General features: G+C 48.9%; 1 long non-coding RNA gene across 1 annotated transcript; it reads right to left on the bottom strand.

Moving 5' to 3' along the window:
* Positions 1-6,372: 6,372 nt before the first annotated feature.
* Positions 6,373-13,252, bottom strand: LOC140418273 (uncharacterized). Its single transcript, XR_011944907.1, has 3 exons — positions 12,992-13,252; positions 7,155-11,620; positions 6,373-7,081 (listed from the first exon to the last, which is right to left on the bottom strand). It is a non-coding gene; the product is annotated as an uncharacterized lncRNA (long non-coding RNA).
* Between the last annotated feature and the right edge of the window lie 3,184 nt (positions 13,253-16,436).

Here is a 16,436-nt window from a genome sequence, read left to right on the forward strand (position 1 = left end):
TTCCTCGCTACCTTGTAACTATCCATCGCCCCAACTGAAACTTCACACCTCATCTTCACATAGGCCTCCTTCTTCCTCTTAACAAGAGATTCCACTTCTTTGGTAAACCACGGTTCCCTCGCTCGGCACCTTCCTCCCTGCCTGACCGGTACATACTTATCAAGAACACGCAGTAGCTGATCCTTGAACAAGCTCCACTTATCCAGTGTGTCCAAAACTTGCAGCCTACTTCTCCACCTTATCCCCCCCCCCAAGTCACGTCTAATGGCATCATAATTTCCCTTCCCCCAGCTATAACTCTTGCCCTGCGGTGTATACTTATCCCTTTCCATCCTTAACGTAAACGTCACCGAATTGTGGTCACTGTCCCCAAAGTGCTCACCTACCTCCAAATCCAACACCTGGCCTGGTTCATTACCCAAAACCAAATCCAATGTGGCCTCGCCTCTTGTTGGCCTGTCAACAAACTGTGTCAGGAAACCCTCCTGCACACACTGTACAAAAAAACGACCCATCTAATGTACTCGAACTATATCTTTTCCAGTCAATATTTGGAAAGTTAAAGTCTCCCATAATAACTACCCTATTACTTTCGCTCTTATCCAGGATCATCCTCGCCATCCTTTCCTCTACATCCCTAGAACTATTTGGAGGCCTATAGGAAACTCCCAACAGGGTGACCTCTCCTTTCCTTTTTCTAACCTCAGCCCATACTACCTCGGAAGATGAGTCCCCATCTAGCATCCTCTCCGCCACCGTAATACTGCTCTTGACTAGCAGCGCCACACCTCCCCCTCTTTTGCCTCCTTCTCTGAGCTTACTAAAACACCTAAACCCTGGAACCTGCAACATCCATTCCTGTCCCTGCTCTATCCATGTCTCCGAAATGGCCACAACATCGAAGTCCCAGGTACCAACCCATGCTGCCAGTTCCCCTACCTTATTTCGTATACTCCTGGCATTGAAGTAGACACACTTCAAACCACCTACCTGAACACTGGCCCCCTCCTGCGACGTCAAATCTGAGCTCCTGGCCTCTATACTCTCATTCTCCCTTACCCTAAAACTACAATCCAGGTTCCCATGCCCCTGCTGCATTAGTTTAAACCCCCCCAAAGAGCACTAACAAATCTCCCCCCCAGGATATTTGTGCCCCGCAGGTTCAGATGTAGACCATCCTGTCTGTAGAGGTCCCACCTTCCCCAGAAAGAGCCCCAGTTATCCAGAAATCTGAATCCCTCCCGCCTGCACCATCCCTGTAGCCACGTGTTTAATTGCTCTCTCTCCCTATTCCTCATCTCACTATCACGTGGCACGGGCAACAACCCAGAGATAACAACTCTGTTTGTTCTAGTTCTGAGCTTCCATCCTAGCTCCCTGAAAGCCTGCCTGACATCCTTATCCCCTTTCCTACCTATGTCGTTAGTGCCAATGTGGACCACGACTTGGGGCTGCTCCCCCTCCCCCTGAAGGACCCGGAAAACACGATCCGAGACATCACGTACCCTTGCACCTGGGAGGCAACATACCAAACGTGAGTCTCTCACGCTCCCACAAAATCTCCTATCTGTGCCCCTGACTATAGAGTCCCCAATTACTAATGCTCTGCTCCTCTCCCCCCTTCCCTTCTGAGCAACAGGGACAGACTCTGTGCCAGAGGTCCGTACCCCATGGCTTACCCCTGGTAAGTCCGCCCCCCCACAAGTATCCAAAGCGGTATACTTGTTTCTCAGGGGAACGACCGCAGGGGATCCCTGCACTGACTGTTTTTTCCCCGTCCCTCTTACAGTTACCCATCTATCTCCAATCTTTGGTGTAACTAATTCCCTGAAGCTGCTATCTATGACCCCCTCTGCCTCCCGAATGATCTGAAGTTCTTCCAACTCCAGCTCCAGTTCCCTAACTCGGTCTTGGAGGAGCTGGAGAGGGCAGCACTTCCTGCAGGTAAAATTAGCAGGGACACTAACGGCATCCCTCACCTCAAACATCCTGCAGGAGGAACATTGCACTCCCTTCCCTGCCATTCCTCTAACTTTCTACCAAGATCTGGCTAACAACTAAATTAAATTTTTTTTATATATAAAAAAAAAATATTATTAATAACAATAATAAAATATGGTACTTACCTCACACCAAAGGGTTTTATTATTAGGTTAGAGGAGGAGGGCGGGTGGGAGACACTGCACGTGTAGTGTCTCGGGTTTCCTCTCCACCAGAATTTATTGGTGAGGGTCTTCCCAGAAGTCGACTTCCTGTTCCCACCTTAAACACTAGAATTTTTTTTTTAAATTATTTAAAGGAGAAACTTACCTCCCAGAAATCACTTCCGCACTGCCCCCGCTGAAATGGACTAGCCTGCTCCGCTCCTGCTGAAATCGACTTGGCCTGCAAGGTAAGCAAGTTGTTAATCTGTACTCACCTCACCACAGACAGCGACCTTTTAAATGGTCCCCTCTGCCTCGCAGCCCCCGCGCTTTTTCAAAATTCCCGCACTGATTCTACGGTCCCAGCTCTCACTCCCGAACTCAACAGCTGACCTGCAAGGTAAGTAAGTTAATCTGTACTCACCTCACCACAGACAGCGACCTTTTAAATGGTCCCCTCTGCCTCGCAGCCCCCGCGCTTTTTCAAAATTCCCGCGCTGATTCTAAGGTCCCAGCTCTCACTCCCGAACTCAACAGCTGACCTGCAAGGTAAGCAAGTTAATCTGTACTCACCTCACCACAGACAGCGACCTTTTAAATGGTCCCCTCTGCCTCGCAGCCCCCGCGCTTTTTCAAAATTCCCGCGCTGATTCTAAGGTCCCAGCTCTCACTCCCGAACTCAACAGCTGACCTGCAAGGTAAGTAAGTTAATCTGTTGCACGGTTAATTGATGCAACATTGTTGGGGGGAGGACTCCCTTCTCTCTTGCTTCGTTAAATATCCTCACCAGCAGTAGGCTCAATATCTCTGAAAACATCTCATAGAATTCCACCGGGTAGCCGTCAGGCCCTGGGGCCTTGCCCGACTGCATGCCCTCCAGCCTCTTGATTATTTCCTCAATCTCAATTGGGGCTCCCAGCCCCTCCACCAGGTCTTCCTGCACCCTCGGGACCCTCAACTGATCCAGAAATTGCCTCATCCCCTCCACCCCAACCGGAGGTTCCGACTCATATAATTTACTGTAAAAGTCCTTAAACACCTCGTTCACCCCCGCTGGGTCTAGGACAGTATTACCATGTCTACTCTTTACTTTACGTATCTCCCTAGCCGCCTCTCTTTTGCTGAGCTGGTGTGCCAACATTCTGCTTGCCTTTTGCCCGTACTCATAGATCGCCCCCCTTGCCTTCCTGAAATGTTCCACTGCTTTCCCGATGGTCAACAACCGAAACTCCACCTGCAACCTCCGCCGCTCCTTCAGTAGCCCCGCGTCCGGGGCCTCCGAGTATCTCCTGTATACCTGGAGTATCTCCTCCACTAATCTATCCCTCTCAGCCCGTTCTGCCTTTTTTCTGTGGGCCCGTATCGAGATTAATTCCCCTCTGACTACTGCCTTCAAAGCTTCCCAGACTGTCGCTGCAGAGACCTCCCCCTTATCATTTGTTTCCAGGTAGTTCTGGATGGACTTGTTAACCCGCCCACAGATCGCTTTGTCCGCTAGCAGCCCCACATCCAGTCTCCACAGTTTGCCCTCTCTCCACACTAACCCGTAGATCCACCCAGTGTGGGGCATGATCCGACACTGCAATTGCCGAATACTCAATATCCTTCGGTATTAGCGCCCTGCTCAGAACAAAAAAGTTGATGCGAGAGTATACCTTGTGGCCATGTGAAAAAAGGAAAACTCCTTCGTCCTCGGCCGTCCAAACCTCCATGGGTCTACTCCCCCCATTTGTTCCATAAAACCCTTTAATTCCTTTGCCGCAGCCGGCCTCCTCCCTGTCCTGGATTTTGACCGGTCCAATTCCGGATCAATGACTGATCCCATGATCAGGTTATGTGACACTAAATCTGGGATCTTACCTAACACCCGCCTCATAAATTCCACGTTGTCCCATTCGGAGCATATATGTTCACAAGTACCACTCGCACCCCCTCCAGCTTCCCACTCACCATTATGTACCTACCCCCCTTGTCTGACACGATTCTTCCTGCCTTGAATGCCACTCGTTTGCTGCTCAAGATCGCTACCCCCCTGGTCATTGAGTCCAGTCCTGAGTGGAACACTTGTCATACCCACCCCTTCCTCAATCTCATCTGGTCTGTAACCTTTAAGTGTGTTCCTTGTAGCATTGCCACGTCCGCCTTCAGTTCCCTCAAATGCGCAAACACGCGAGCCCTCTTGACCGGCCCATTCAGTCCTCTCACGTTCCATGTGATCAGCCTGGACGGGGGACTTCCAGCCTCCTTTCCCCCCCCCCCCCTCCCTCCCCGCACCCCCTAGCCATCACCCTTTTTAGGCTAGCCTCGAGCTCGCGCTCTCCACTTCCTCAAGTCCCCACTCGGGCTGTCGCGTTCCCGACCTCCCATTTATCCCCTAGTAACAGTTCCTCCCTGTTAGTAAAGCACCTCCCCTCTAGCAACAACACTAGAAACCCAATGCTCCAAGTCAAGCTCCTGCTTAACACCTGCTCACCCCCCACTGCGTTTCTAAGAGTCAGCTGACCCATGCTGACTCGATAGCTCCCGCCCCTGGCACCTAGCAGTCTGTCTCCCTATTGTACTCTCCTCTCTCTCTCTCCCCCCCTCACATGAATAAACATTTTAAAAGCATCACATTCCCCAGTAAACAAACAATAGAAAAAACAGTGAAGAAACGGTCACTGTAGAAAAATTGTCACCCAAAAAGCAGAACTAAATTCAAAGCCCATCCCCCCCTCTAACAAGGTCCCTGCAAGACAGATAACGTTTAATCTTCCACACAGCCCATTATTTTACATAGAGATACTTACATTTATACAATCCAGCACCACAAATCACTGCCACAGTTCTTCTCCAAGGCTTAAGTGTCTTTTAATTCGCCTCCAGCTTAATTTCTTTAATAAAGGTTCATATTTCGTCTGGCGTTTCAAAGTAGAAGTCCCGTTCCTTATGTGTGACCCACAGACGGGCAGGGTACAGCATCCCTAACTTCACCCCCTTCTTAAAGAGGGTCTTTTTTGCCCGATTGAACCCAGCTCGCCTCTTGGCCAAATCCGCTCCCAGGTTCTGATAGATGCGCAACTCACAGTTCTCCCACTTGCTGCTCCGTTCTTTCTTGGCCCATCGCAAAACGTGTTCCTTCTCCATGGAATGGTGAAAACGTACCACCATGGCCCTCAGCGGCTCGTTCGCTCTGGGCTTCCTCGCGAGGGCTATGTGCGCTCTGTCCTATTCCAGGGTCCGAGGGAATGACCCAGCTCCCATCAACTTCTCCAACATGTCCGTCACATCTGATCCCTCACTGCCTTCAGGAAAGCCAACAATTCTGAGATTAAGCCTCCTGGACCTATTCTCCAGGTCCTCCAGCTTCTCCTGCATTCTTTTCTGGTGGTCGTTCATCATCCCCACCTTGCTTTCCAGCACGGTTATATACTCCTCGTGCTTGGACAACCTTTGTTCCACCTCCTGGATCGCTCTCCCGTGGGTTTCCTGATTCTGAACCACTTGATCAATCGAAGCCTTAATCGGGTTCAGCGTGTCCTTCTTCAGCTTGGCGAAGCAATCCTCAAAAAACTTCACCAGCTGCTCCGTCGATCACTGTGCCGTCTCCCCGTGGCCCTTGCCCTCCGCCATGCTGTCCCGTGTCACCAGCTCTTCTTGCGTCTCCCTTATAGGACTTTGTCGTCTCACGTGGCCACTTCTGGTCAATTCTCCACACACCGGAGGAGGATTTCTCCTTACTGTCTCACTTTTCACTGATTTATCCCATAAAATCAAAAGAAAAACAGGGGGGAAAGGTCCAAAAAGTCTGTTACAGGCAGGAGCTATCAAATATGCGACCTCCTCCTCCATGGCTGCCACTGGAAGTGTAATGCATTTCTTTGGCAGGTACTAAATTTGTTTGTTGCTTCGTCAGCAGCTTGTCTGATATCTGTCTCTAGTGATGTTTTTTCAGTCTCGATACTGGGTAAGAACTCGTGTTGATCGAGGCAGTTCGCCTCTGCACTTTTAAGGGTCAGCTGGTGTCAGCGGCAGGTCGCCCCCTGTAACTCTAACCTTATCCGGCTTGGTTATTTGCTAAAAAGGTTTTAACGTCAAAAATGTGAAAATTATGGTATAAACGTTCCACCTTGTGTGTTTCTTTATCTGGAAAGCAGTTGTTTCATTTTTAACTAGTGTCAGCAAGGTTTCATGCCTAACATTTATCCCCCAATTTAAACCTAAGATCCTGGCTGTTCATTTTTTAACTGTTCAGTAAAATAATGCACTTCTAAGGAAGTGTGAAATACTGTTCCCTTTTATATAACTTAAGAATTTAAATTGATCGAATGTCTTTTTAACTTGAAAAACAGGATGAGTTGTCCCGAGCTGTGTTCTTTAATGCCTGTGAAGCTATCTGTATTTCAAACAAGCTGCTGCTGTTATCCCTTTGTGGGACTTATCCTTTACTTTTTAAAATCTCAAGTTTTTCTGGACTTCCATGGTTCAAATGACACATTTTCCCATTTTAATTTACAGGGTACTTTTTAAAGGATGTGACACAACCCGCCTGTCCCACCCTCCCAGGCAGTGCATTCCAGACCGTCACCACCCTCTGGGCAAAAAAGCTTTTCCTCAAATCCACCCTAAACCTCCTGCCCCTCGCTTTGAACTTGTGACCTCTCGTAACTGACCCTTCAACTAAGGAGAACAGCTATTCCCTATCCACTCTGTCCATGCCCCACATAATTTTGTGCACTCGATCAAGTTGCCTCTCAGTCTTCTCTGCTCCAGCGAAAACACCCCAAGCCTATCCAACCTCTCTTCCTAACTTAAATGTTCCATCCCAGGCAACATCTTGTGAATCACCTCTGCACCCTCTCCAGTGCAATCACATCCTTCCTATAATGTGGCGACCAGAATTGCTCACAGTACTCCAGCTGTGGCCTCACCAAAGTTCTATACAACTCCAACATGACCTAATAATAATAATAATCGCTTATGGTCACGAGTAGGCTTCAATGAAATTACTGTGAAAAGCCCCTCTCTGACCTCTCTGCTTTTGTAATCTACGCCTCGACTGATAAAAGCAAGTGTCCCATATGCCATTATCACCAACCTGTTAACCTGCCCTTCAGCCTTCAGTATCTCTAAACAAACACGTCAAAGTCTCTTTGTTTCTCGGAACTTCCCAGTGTCAGGCCATTCACTGAATACTTCCTTGTCATATTACTCCTTCCAATGTGTATCATCTCGAACTTTACCAGGTTAAATTCCATCGGCCAATTTTTACCATTTTGACCATCCCATCGAGATCTTCCTATAACCCAACACACTCAACCTCACTAGTAACCACCCGGCTAATCTTTGTGTCATCCAAGCGTACTGATCCTAAAACCCCCACCACATAGTCACCGATGTCATTTATATCCATGACAAACCCATCACAGATTCCTGTGGTGCGCCACTGGACACCGGCCTCCAGTCACCAGGAAACCGTGTACAAGGAAGGCCCAAAATGGCCTGGGTGGATAATATCAGAATGTGGACTGACCTCTCGATGGGACAGGCAGTGAGAGTAGTGGAGAAATCAGTGGAGAAAGATTGATCAGATTGCCAACACTCGGAATGAGGATGTAAGACAAGACGCCTCTAGTCGTTGGAAAAACAATATTTACTATCCAGGTTAAAATTAATTTACTATTTCTGCTTTTGCAGATCATTTTAGTGGAAACATGCACTCCCAGGCTGAAAGAACATCGACTGGAAGCAAAATTGTAAAACCGGCCAGTCCAGCAGAAACAGCCCCTTGTCCACTTCACCAACTGTCAGAGTGAACATAGTTCAGCCCTGGATGTGATGGGTGGCATGCCGGCACAGTGGTTAGCACGTTGCTTCACAGTGGCAGGGACCAGGATTCGATTACCAGCTTGGGTCACTGTCTGTGGAGTTTGCATGTTCTCCCCATGTCTACATGGGTTTCTTCCAGTTTCCTCCCACAAGTCCCGAAAGACATGTTTCTTAGGTGAATTGGACATTCTGAATTATCGCTCTGTGTACCCGAACAGGCGCCGGAGTGTGGCAACTTGGGGCTTTTCACAGTAACTTCATTGCAGTGTTAATGTAAGCTTACTTGTGACAATAATAAAGATTATTATTAACAACAGCAGAATCCAGCCCCTGTAATCACTTGTGAACTCGCTGGTGTCTCAGCAGGTGGGAGGAATCAATGATTCCCCTCTCACACTCGGAGCAGCTGAACGGCTTCTGCCCAGAGTGAACTCGCTGGTGCTTCAGAAAATTTGAAAATCAAGTGAATCCCTTTCCACACACAGAACAGGTGAACGGTTTCTCCCCAGTGTGAACCCGCTGGTGTGTCAGCAGGGTGGATGAATGAGTGAATCTCTTCTCACACATGGAGCAGGTGAACGGCCTCTCCCCAGTGTGAACTCGCTGGTGTGTCAGCAGGGTGGATGAATGAGTAAATCTCTTCTGACACATGGAGCAGGCGAACGGCCTCTCCCCTGTGTGAACCCGCTGGTGTGTCAGCAGATGGAATGAATCACGGAATCGCTTCCCACACTCCGAGCAGGTGAAAGGCTTCAGTCCAGAACAAACTCGCTGGTGTTTCTGCAGATTCGAAGACTGAGTGAATCTCTTCCCACACACAGAGCAGCTGAATGGTCTCTCTCCGCTGTGAACTCACTGGTGGGTGAGCAGGATGAATAAATCACGGAATCCCTTCTTACACCCTGAACAGGTGAATGGTTTCTCCCCAGTGTGAACTCACCGGTGTGTCAGCAAGGTGGAGGAATCTTTAAATCCCTTCCCACAGTCACAGCAAATGAACGGTCTCTCCCCAGTGTGAACTCACTGGTGTCTCAGCAGAGTGGATGAACTAGTGAATCCCTTCCCACATTGAGAACAGATGAACAGCCTCTCTCTGCTGTGAACCCGCTGGTGTGTCAGCAGAGTGGCTGACTGAGCAAATCCATTCCTACACTTGGAGCAGATGAAAGGCCTCTCTCCTGTGTGACTGCGTCGATGTGTTTCCAGCTCAGATGGGGTTCTGAATCTCTTCCCACAGACCCCACATTTCCACGGTTTCTCCAAGGTGCCGGTGTCCTTATCTCTCCAGGCTGGACAATCAGTTGAAGCCTCATCCACACACAGAGCATGTGTGCGGTTTCTCCCCTTTGTGAATGGTGTTATAATTTTCATCCTGTGTAACTGGTTAAAGCTCTTTCCACAGTCAGTTCACTGGAACACTCTCACTCGGGTGTGTGTTGTGTGGGTCTCGGGGCTTTTCCAGTCACACTGATGTTTCCACAGTCAGTTCACTGGAACTCTCTCACTCGTGTGTGTGTTGTGTGGGTCTCGGTGCTTTCTCAGTCACACTGATGTTAAAATGCCTGATGGTTTTCACGTCCAAATGAATCGAGTGACTGTCAGATCTTGATGTGACGTTTGTTCTGAGATTTCTGTCCCCAAATCCTCCCCTTCTCATATTCTATAAAAGGAGTTTACAAATGACATCACTGTAAATACAGAAGAGAAATTCAGAACAGACAATTCTAGGTTCTCTGGAACATTCTTTCCACTCTCATTCCCCAAAACTCCGTCTCCCACATTCTCACTTATCTACACCTCCCAATTCTCCTCAATGTGCTAATTCATGTTGATCAATAGATCAATACACACCGCTTCATGTCCTCGACACAGAGACCATAACATAGAAAATAAGAGCAGGCCATTCGGCCCATCAAGCCTGCTCTTCCATTCAATAAGGTCATAGTTGATCTGATTGTTTCGTTAACTCCACTATCCTGCGTGTCACCCACACGGTAGCATTGTGGATAGTACAATTGCTTCACAGCTCCGGGGTCCCAGGTTTGATTCCTGGCTTGGGTCACTGTCTGTGCGGAGTCTGCACATCCTCCCCGTGTGTGCGTGGGTTTCCTCCGGGCGCTCCGGTTTCCTCCCACAGTCCAAAGATGTGTAGTTAAGGTGGATTGGCTATGATAAATTGCCCTTAGTGTCCAAAATTGGCCTTAGTGTTGGGTGGGGTTACTGGGTTATGGGGATAGGCTGGAGGTGTTGACCTTGGGTAGGGTGCTCTTTCCAAGAGCTGGTGCAGACTCAATGGGCCGAATGGCCTCCTTCTGCACTGTAAATTCTATGAAAACCCTCAACTCCCTTTTCGATCAAAACTCTAACTGGGCCTTGTATATATTTAATGATGCAGCCTCCACTGCTCTCTGGGGAAGAGAATTGCAAAGACTAACCACCCTCTGAGGGAAGACATTTCTTATCATCAATGGGGGACCATTTAATCTGACAATCTGCCCACTCCCTCTTGAATCCCCCATGAGGGGAAACATCCTCTCTTCATCTGTCAAGATAACACAGAATCTGACGAGCTTTCATCAAATAATTTTAGAGTACCCAATTTTTTTTTCCCAATTAAGGGGCATTTTGGCATGAGCAATCCACCTACCCTGCACATCTGTTGGGTTGTGGGGGCGAAACCCACGCAAACACGGGGAGAATGGACACTTATTTATTGAACAGATATCCGGAATATTAAACTCCAGCCCAGTTACAGGAGTTACTAACAGCAACAAAAACAAATGAAGGATGTGATTAACACCAGAATCTAACCTCCACAGTCACTTGTGAACTCGCTGTTGTGTCAGTAAGTGAGATAATCGAGCAAATCTCTTCCCACACACAGAGCAGGTAAATATCTTCTCCCCTGTGAGAATCCGTTGGTCACCAGGTCAGACGATGAAATTAATCCCTTCCCACACACAGAGCAGATGTACGGCCTCTCCCCGCTGTGAACTCGCTGGTGTTGAATGAGGTGAGACGACCGTCTGAATCTCTTCTCACACTGAAAACACCCAAACGGTCTCGCGTCCGTGTGAACAAAGTGGTGTTTAATTAGATCTGGTGAAATTTTAAAGCATTTCTCACAGTCAGAACATTTAAAAGGTCTCTCATCAGTGTGAACGCGCAGGTGTAACTGAAGGATGGACATAAGAGTGAATCCATTCCCACACACGGAGCAGGTGAATGGTCTCTCCTGGTGTGACTGCGTCGATGAGCTTCCAGCTGGGATGGGCAAAGGAATCCCTTCCTACAGTCCCCACATTTCCATGGTTTCTTCGTTGTGCAGACGTCCTTGTGTCTCTCCAGGTTGGACATACAGTTCCTCGTTCACACACACAATACATGTATGGTTTCTCCTGAATGATGTGATTTTTTTCAGGCTGTGTAACTGGTTAAAGCTCTTTACAGTCAGTTCTCTGGATCAATCTCACTTGGGGGGGGGGGGGGCGGCTCGCTGTTTTTCCAGTCATACTGATGTTTGAAATCTTTTCCCATAACAGAACAAAGATTTTGCCTCCCACATTCAAAGCGTGATGATATTCAGGTCCCAATGAATCGAGTGAGACCGACAGATGTTGATGTGATGTTTGGTTGGAGTTTCCACCGACAAAACATCTCCTAATATCCTGTAAACAGAGTTTACAAAAGCCATCACTGTCAGTACAGGATAGAAATTCAGAACAGACAATTCTAGTTTCTCTGGAACATTCTTCTCTTGATCCCTCAAACATGTTGTCCAATCAAACTAAAAGAGCCCGAAATATGCAAAACAGCTTTACCAAGAGCAAAGGAAATCATCCTTGTGAAACCAGAATGTTTTTACCAGTGTTTATGAGACACTCTGTACCCTGAGGTACCCACTGATGGTGAAGGTTATGAACCGTACTGGTGGACACGGCATGCTCCTTCCCCAGACCCACCCAGACACAGACATGACCATGGACGAGAGGCCGGCAGCCCTTATGAGGGAAGATAAGGAAGTGGCTCTGAGGCCACAATCAGTTCAGCCATGGTCTTATTCAATTGTGGAGCAGGCTCGATGAGCTGATTGGCCTACTTTGCTCCTATTTCTTATATTCAGCCGGTGTCACCCTCACCACCATGCGACTGACTCAACCAAGTCCAACAAATTGCTGTTTGAGTCAGGCCCCAAAGAAGATCCTCTGACTTACCTAGTCCCTTTCACACTGGGCAGCCAAAAATTAGGAGCATGCGGCTGAAGTGTAACCAAACATTGAGGAACAGACCCTTCAGGTAGCTATACCAGAGCTGCAACCTTTCACACTGAATATATAATTTGCCCATGGACTCGTTGAGGCCAAAGACATCACCTGCAGCCTGCTGAATAGACTGGGAGGGGGGGGGGAGGGCTGCTCATGGAGCAGTGTCCCTGCCTCTGAGCCAGAAGCTCCGGATTCGGCTCCTACCCCAGGACTTGATGACCAAGGATGGTGTGTTCATAATCCGGTCAAATAGGTTGAGTGTGTCAACCTACAAATACTTCCAAACATGCCAATGTTTGGGTTAGGTGGACTGGCCATGCTCAATTGCCCTTTGTGTCCAAAACATGTTAAGTAGGGGTTACTGTGTTACGGGGATAGAGGAGATACATGGGCTTCAGTAGGGTGCTCTTTGTGATGGCCGGTGCAGACTCGATGGGCCGAATGGCCTCCTTCTGCACTGTAAATTCTATGATGATTCTGGAATGTCTGACGGTAAGAGTGGGAGAAACTCCTGGTCAGCCACGCTTGCTGTTATGTGGGGCACCACTCAAGGTATAAGCACGATATAACGAACTAGCAACCAGTTCCAGGAGTTATTAGCTGTGGAAACCGATGAAAGTCCGCCTTAGTGCACGACCGGGAGTGGGAAGACAATTGGAAGTATGGCGGTTTAGGCACGAGGACCCAGGTGCGAACAGAGACGCTGAAGCTCCGCCCACCAAGAAACCAGCGCATGCGCTCTCGCCCCGGTGAATCAAGATGGCGGCCGGTCACCTTGCCCTTTTTCCGGGATAAGACCCAGAACTGCAAACGAGGGACCCGCAGATTCGTATTCGGGTCTTGAGGCCTTCAGCAGGTGTTTATATACCCTCCCCGTCCAGGCACCGGCTCCCTCCCCGTCCATCCACGGATCCAAAATTCCTCCGCGTTTCCGCTTCTTCACCAGTTTGGAGATCCGACTGACAAGAGACTCAGCATCGCCAGCAGTGCGCCTGCTCCAACACTGGGCGGTATTGCGCCTGCGCACTACGCTCCTGTGGTGTGAATAGAGGGCATTCCCCACCGCGGGGCATACTGGGCAAAGTACCCGCCATTGAAAGTTTAATTCAGTGACCAATGAATGTTTTTATTTTCATGGGGTGCGCTGCGGCAGAAATCAATGAAATTAGAAACAAATTATACAGACCACCTAGATAAAATTCTCATGATTGAGTGGATCCTGAACTGTGGAGGGATCTAAACAAGACACTGGGAATCTTAAAGTACGAAGGCACCAGAATTTGATTCCTATTAAAGACGAAGAATGTTATCTTAACTATTGTCAGGGCAGAAAAGTAAAACATTTTCCAAATAAATATCGAAAATAGATACAAAATGAGGAATTATTAAGCTCTCCTTGTTTCTAAAAAAATGAAAGATCTAATAAAATATATATATTTTTAGATATCTTTCTATACCCTTTTCTCTCACGGATTCATCTGATTTCATTTTGAGATTATCTCTGTTTGCCCTCAGTGGTTTCCTGTTAGTTCCAGATTCTCACCAGTCTCTGAGTAAAGAAATATCAAGTGGAAACATTCTCTCCATATCTACCCCGTCCAATCCATTGATCATTTTAAAGATCTCCATCAGCTCACTGTTAACTCTTCCTTTTTCTAATGAAATAGACCCCAATATGTTCATTTAAAAAAATAAATGTAGAATACCCAATTCTTTTTTCCAATTAAGGGATAGTTTAGCGTGGCCAATCCACCTAACCTGCACATCTTTGGGTTGTGCGGATGAGGTCCACACAGACAAGGGGAGAATGTGCAAACTCCACACAGACAGTGACCTGGGGTCATGATCGAATCTGGGTCCTCAGCCCTGTAGGCAGCAGTGCTAACCACTGTGCCAGCATACAGTCCCAATCTGTTCAATCTATCCCAGCAGCTGTAATTGTTTTAGTTTACAAAATTCCTCAGTCAGTCCAGGATAGAAATTCAGGAGGAGACAGCCATTTTTCTTGGTTTGTATTTGCTGTGTAAATCCTCCGCTTCTAACCCCCTGTAGAAGGAGTTTCCAAACTCCAACACTGTCAGTCCAGGAGAGAAATTCACAACATTCTCTCCTCCTGCTCTGGGTTTGGCACTGGGACATTTCCTCCCGAGAGCTCTTGGGGCAACTGGGAAAGTGGTAGCTTCCCATTCGGGGTTTGAAGTATACACAACATGTTTCCGGGGTCTCTCCGCTGGATCAATTGGTTCCTCTGCCCCACAATCCCCCTATTTACCCATTGTGGACTTGAGAGAGAAGCATATGTCTCTAGTCTTGACTGACACGGTACCGTACATGCTCAAAACACTGCTCAAAACATGCTCAAAAATCCACATGGAGGCCTGACCGGGCCTACTTCAAGATCCGACCCCAGGAGCGCCCAGTGTGGGAACAGACCATGGGACCCAGCCCAACCTGCCTCAGGAAACCCCTGCCCACGGCCCAGGATCCCCCAAATGGCGGCGACCCCGCGTAAGGGCCGGAACGTGCTGCAAGGTATTCCCGTGCCCGCAGAACGCCGGGACCCATCCAGATCACAAACATGCCCCCCTAGCAACCCCTCTACCTCAACCAGTGCCCGGGACCCTGCCAGATGTGACCCCAGATACGTAAACAGCGCCCTGATCCCCGCCAGCGCCCTGGACCCCGCCAGACGCAACCACCTACCTTCCACAAGGTCAGACTTCTCCCATCGGATCCCAGGATCATCCAGCAGCAGCCGCCGACCGAGAAAGCGAGGGAAACACGGCGGTCTGCAGGTTAGACTGAAGCAACGCGGTTTCAGGACCCCTCTCCCCAGCATACACCTGGCAAACGTCCAAGTGAACGAAAACAAGCTGGATGAACTTAACGCCAGACTTACCTCTCAGAGGGAAGTAAGAGACTGCTGTGAGCTCTGTTTCACAGAGACGTGGCTCACCCCCGCCTCACCAGACTGTGCCATACAACCTGAAGGCTTCTCAATTCACCAGGCGGACTGCACGGCATCATCAGGCAAAGCGAAGGTTGGGAGGGTTTGCCTCCTCATCAACTCCTCCTGGTGCTTGGATGTGGCGACTCTGGTGACCTACTGCTCCCCAGACCTGGAATACCTGACCGTGAAGTGCCGCCCATATTATCTTCCACGTGAGTTCACTTCAGCCATTATCACAGCTGTCTACATCCCACCCCAGGCAGGAGTGAGGAAGGCACTGGACGAACTATACACAGTAATAAACAACTACGAAACAGAACACCCGGAGGCCTTGTTCATCTTGGCCGGAGACTTCAACAAGGCCAACCTCAAGAGTGTACTGCCAAAATTCCACCAGCACATCTCCTGTCCCACCAGGGGCGACAACACTATTGACTACTGCTACTCAAAAATCAAGGGCGCCTACCATTCCATCCCCCGGCCGCACTTTGGGAAATCAGACCATAAGACGGTGCTCCTTCTCCCGGCATACAAGCAGAAACTCAAGCGGGAGAATCCAGCTAAGAAGGTTGTGCAGTGCTGGTCCGAGGAGACAGAAGAGCTCTTACGTGACTGCTTAGAGACAGTGGACTGGTCCATATTTAAGAACTCAGAGACCAACTTAAATGAACATGCCACCACCATCACAGACTTCATCAGCAAATGTGTGGATGACTGCGTGCCAAAGAAAGCAGTACATGCGTTCCCCAACCGGAAACCATGGCTCAATTGCGAGATTGACTCCCTACCGAAGGACAGATCAGAGGTGTTCAAGGCAGCCGACCCTGACCTATACAAGAAATCCAGGTACGAGCTCCGCAAAGCCATCCGAAATGCCAAGAGAGAATATCAAACCAAGCTAGAGTCACAGACAGATTCTCGGCGGTTGTGCCAAGGACTAAGCAACATAACGGGCTACAAAGCGAAGCCGAACAGTATCTCTGGCAGCAGTGCACCCCTCCCCGATGAACTCAATGCATTCTATGCTCGGTTCGAGCAGGTAACCAACAATCCACTGGCGAATGCCCCACCAGCCCATAATTCACCCATACCCACCATCACAGCTTCCGAAGTCAGATTGGCCTTCCTGAAAGTGAACCCTCGGAAGGCGACAGGCCCGGACGGGATCCCTGGTCGTGCACTCAGAGCCTGCGCGGCCCAGCTGGCAGAGGTATTCGCGGACATCTTTAACCTGTCCCTACTCCACTCAGAGGTCCCCACCTGCTTCAA

The sequence above is a fragment of the Scyliorhinus torazame genome, chromosome 5, assembly GCF_047496885.1.
Source record: "Scyliorhinus torazame isolate Kashiwa2021f chromosome 5, sScyTor2.1, whole genome shotgun sequence".
NCBI classification, from domain to species: Eukaryota; Metazoa; Chordata; class Chondrichthyes; order Carcharhiniformes; family Scyliorhinidae; genus Scyliorhinus; species Scyliorhinus torazame.